We start from the raw sequence: 4,815 nt of genomic DNA on the forward strand, positions 1-4,815 counted from the left end.
ACCCTAGCCGCGCCACCAAACCAGCCCTAATCCCTTCGATTCCTACTCGATCCATGAATTTCCATGGCCGTTTGAGACTTCTACTGGTCTCCTACTTCTACTGGCTGTTCGTTTTTGTGATTTCATGGAAAGATCTCGAAGAGATCTAGTCCAGATCTTGTTCAATTGTTAAGAGTTCTTGTGTATTGTTGGATGCTTCTCGCTCTTTGTGTAACGACTCTTTAGCTAATGATGTGACTGATGTTGAGTCTTATGATAGTCCACCTTCGGGGATGATGAATGTGATGATTCTTTTGACTCTACTTGAACATTGTTGGAAGCAAGTTTTGAACTTTACGAAGAAACGAGTCAAGAAGAATGCTCTATTTCCAATCCTTTCGAAGAAAGATTCAATTGTTATGATGAAATGAGCGAATGTGAGTGTGGTAATGATTTGGTTGCGAGTAAAAAGGAAAATAAAGTTTTTGATGCTAGCACTAGTATTAATTGCTTTACTTATCTTATTCCTACTTTTGAAAGAACATTCTCGTTAGATTTTGCTAATGCTTCTATGAGAAAAGGTAAGAATGTTTCTTTTGGTGGTTTGATTGATCATTGTGAGCAAAAAGAACCTAACCTTATTGATTATTTTGTGAAGGTTCAATAAAGGAAAGTTGCTAAGGGTAAGGAAAGTCTTGAAATTAACACTTTGGCTTATTATTCGTCAAGAGCTTTTTCGTTTGGCCGAAAGCAAGAATGGTATGTACACTTGGCTTATGCTTATCTTGTGTTTATCTAAGGCCATTGAGGTAAAGATGCATAACTTTGAGTATTTTGATATTCTTTGTATGATTATTCAATGATGAACTTGGCCTATCTCTTAAGTTGCCATGTGGAGTTGTTGTTGGAAAGTATATGGATACTTGGGGATTAAAGTTTGTTTTTGACCCCGGAGTTGTTTCTTATTACGGTAAAGTGTCTTTCTTTGGATGGGAGGTATACTTTTTATTGTTTCTTATGACACTTGGTTATACCATAAAAGTGTGCACTTTGTTGAGCGTTTTACAAAATTATGTTTTTGTTGGAAGTATGAGACTTTCTACTCTCTTGATTCTTCTCATGGCTATTATTTTCGTTATAGTCAAGTTTGTGTCATTTATGTTAAAGATGTGTTCTTTCTAGATTATGACACTTGGCTATATCATAAGAGTGTTACTTTTGGGTCATACTTGTCTCCATTACTAGTCTCTCATAAAGTTGTAATATGACCTCATTGATTAAATTAAACAGAAAAAATTTACACTTTACCATATCTAGAAAAGGTCAGGTAAAACCTGACTGTTATAGTTGTAAAATTAATTACTACAATTTGACTAAATTTTCCATTATAGTGAATTAGATTCAGTGTCCATGTGTGAAATTAGTTCTCCAAAACGTATCTGAGACAGAGCTCATTGGATCAAGGAACATAAAGAGATCTTTTTAATAAGGTTCGAGGTAAGGCAGATAAATTGGTTGAAGCTGGAGGGCAGTGCAGAAGTAAGCTAAGAAAGATCAAAGAAAAACTCAAAACCTATCATCGCTTTTCGACAGATTGTTAATTACGTCTGAATCTACATTTTCACAGTAGTCAGAAGGGGGTTGGCGAGGAGGGGGAAGGATGTCATATTAATAATCCATATACCTACTTAGACTATAATTTACACCTTTAGGAAACCAGTTCAATAGATCAAAACAACAATAGAACGCGACATATATTTACAATCTCTGTACAGCAATGTGTGATAATAGACGACATTAAACTATTGATATTTCACTTTATCGTATTTTTTTCCCAATTTCTTTGTCCATATATTTGCTATTCATGCTTATTTTTTACTTTTTTCTCCGGGTGCGCCTTTTTTCATTAAAGCCCACGCTTTATTGCGCTTTGCGCCTAAAGCCCCAACGAACCTTAGAGCTTTCTTGCACTTTTCGCCTTTGATAACACTGGCTTGGATATAATTATCTTTCTTTTTAATGCTTCTTAATTGAGATTTTGCTACAAAGTGGGATAGACAATCAAGTAATTCATATCCTTCTTATAACCAGTTTGTTTTGGGCTTTAATTTTTAAAGTTGAATTTTGGGTCATGCATTTATTCAAATTAGAGCTAAATCTTTCAACTGATGGAGCACTATTTTGTTAGAGGTTTAAAAGGCTACCTACCTCTTGCTACCTAATAATCAGTTTTGTAAGAAAAGGTTTTACTTGTCAAAAAAGGGGGATGGGTGTATAAGAATAGTGTTAACACATGGTTTGATGTTCTAATATTGATCAAAGCTTCAAGAACAATGATGTTCCAAGGTTCATTCTACCCATTTGTATTCCTCATACAGCTAACCGTAATTTGCTTGTAAAAGATTAGTTCCTATCCTATAGGATCCACTACCTCTCTACTTGGAAATTAACAGCTTATTCTTGCTTGCTTAGGCTCTTATCTCTCTTGACCTATCAAGATAGATAGGCTATCTATAGTATATGAATAAATGTATAAGTTCATCAACAAGCTGTCTTTATCTCCACTTCTATTCACTATTTCCACTTAGAAACCCTCTACGTTTGTATACGATAAAAATTTGGACTGTTGCCTTGTCAAATTTGCGCAGCTTATTTGGGAAGAAGGTTGATCTTTGATATATAAAATATGGCTTACTCTTTCTTCAATCGGGTTTCTGTGGTTCAGTAATAGATGTACTGCAAATAATTGGACTGTTGCTTAGTAGTCATATTAAGATTCAGCTCATCTATCTAGACGTCAATTTTGCAAATCATAGACCAATTGCCAGATGTAAAATAGTATTGTTGAAAGGAAAAATGGAAAGTTCGCAAATAAATAAACATCTGAAACTTCTCTTGAAGGGCCAAACCTTGTAAATACAGTATTAGTCTTTCAGATAAATTCCTTGGGAATTACAGAGTCTGACAGGACTAGTGCATGCTTAAGCACGTTATGAAAATACCATACAACTGAAAATTGACAAACTTAAAAATGTGGAAGTGGAGTACCATGGAAGATGTATAGGAGTAAAAGAACTACACCAAAAAAAAGAAGAAGATGAAAGTCAAAATAGCACAGCACTCAAACATGTGAAGGATTAGAGATGCAAAAGCATCAAGTGGCAGTTTAGGTTCTATTTCAAAGGTTGCCCGCTATTTTGAACCGCCAAGCTCAAAATAAAATCTGGAACAATCTTGTTATGTACTTTTTTTTATGTGAAGAGAAGTTTCTTTCTAAGTTTCTTGTACCCTCAAATCATCTTCAACTTTTTTGTTTTTGTTATGTATTTATTTATTTAGTTCTATATTTTGAGTCAAAAAGTGAGAAGAAATGGGTCTCAGTCAAATTCATGTTAGGAAATGTCTCCAAAGTATCCAATTTGTGACAGTCCAACTTAATCTGTCATAAGATATCTCTAAGGATCTGAAGGATAAGTGGTTTTTTTCCAGCTTGTTTTGTATTTCCTTCTTTTGTGGGTCAATTATTTTCAATCCTTGTCGAGACTAGTGTGGATGGATATACATGTGCAGTGCTATGGAATTTGGTGTTTATCACTTGGATCTTAAACTTTCTCTTTATACTTGCAGGATAGCGAAATGCATCGTGGGAAGCCATTGTATCTAAATGAGGAACGCTATGCTGCCTTAACTCATATGGTATAGAAAGAACTTTGCATAATTTAATGCGGTGACTGAGTTTCTATTGTTGTACTATTTGTTAGGTGGTCTGATTAATGTCCTTGGAGGTAGTTCCTCTTATTGTGCTATTTTTTAGGTGGCCTTTTTTATGTCCTTGGAGATAAAGCAAGACAATGGGTTAAAAAAAAAGACCCGTCTATGGAGGAAAAGAGAAATAGAGAATCTTCCTTCTCTGATTATTATGGATTTAACAGAAAAAACTGTTGAAGGAACCGAAAGTAGTAGTATGGCTTAAGCTAGAGTTAATTATGTACTCCATGTGCACCTCTGAGCTTTTAAATGTCTTAAAGTGCAAACAGTTAGCCACTGCTTAGGGACCTCATTTTGCTTAGACGGTTAAATGCGCTTTCATACATATATAATGTACTGAAATTGAGCAGGTAAGACGTTAAGAGCCATTTTTTCTCGTTTCATAACGTTCATGGTTCTCTACTGCCAAATGTGCCTAAACTAGACTTATAGTAATTGCATGTCTTGTACTGTGTTGTCTTCTAATATTTTTTTACTTTTTCTTATTCCCCTTCTCTCTATCAGTTGTCCTCTTCTTTGATGTTAGTAACTACCATGATTATCTCATCATAGCAAGGAAGTTTTGTCTTGTACTTCTGAGTTCTGAAATCTAAATGAGCATAGCTATTGCTTTAAATCTGGCGCTTTTCTCTGAGAGACATTGGATCATATTTATCTTTATTCCATACCTCTAGTTATAGCAGCTTGCTAATTTATTTGAATCAACTATTTAGGTGGCTTCTCATGGACTGGATCGTAGTTCAAAGGTGCTTCGTCAGCCGAATATTGGCACTTTTTTCATGCTTTAGTTCGACTGTTTCGTAAGGTCTGGTAAAGGTCGTTTCATGATCGCCATATTCGGTATATTTGTCTTTACTTACTGACAGGTAGTTTATCTTTATTCTTATCTTGACTCTTGCAGGTTAACTAGGTCCCAGGAATTAGTCAAAGATGGTAAAAAGTTATCAGCTGTCTGGTTCTGAGTTTTGACTCAGACACAGCATGTCCAATGTTCTGCGGTCTGCTACTGTCTAATATACAGATTATCGAGGTTAGTCTATAATTTTGACGTTTTCCTATTCTGAGAAA

The 4,815-nt window shown here is 35.0% G+C and overlaps 1 long non-coding RNA gene across 3 annotated transcripts in view; it reads left to right on the forward strand.

The window, feature by feature from the left end:
* The first annotated feature begins 2,433 nt into the window (after nucleotides 1-2,433).
* LOC109221987 overlaps nucleotides 2,434-4,815 on the forward strand; it is a 7,557-nt gene continuing 5,175 nt past the window's right edge. The window contains exons 1-3 of one of the 3 annotated variants that reach the window (XR_002067341.1): nucleotides 2,434-3,675; nucleotides 4,461-4,557; nucleotides 4,649-4,681. This is a non-coding gene — a long non-coding RNA (uncharacterized LOC109221987). Of the gene's footprint in view, nucleotides 3,676-4,460; nucleotides 4,558-4,648; nucleotides 4,682-4,815 lie in introns of those variants that run through there. The other 2 variants (XR_002067339.1, XR_002067340.1) reach the window with 2 other exon arrangements.

The sequence above is a fragment of the Nicotiana attenuata genome, unplaced genomic scaffold (assembly GCF_001879085.1).
Source record: "Nicotiana attenuata strain UT unplaced genomic scaffold, NIATTr2, whole genome shotgun sequence".
NCBI lineage: Eukaryota > Viridiplantae > Streptophyta > Magnoliopsida > Solanales > Solanaceae > Nicotiana > Nicotiana attenuata.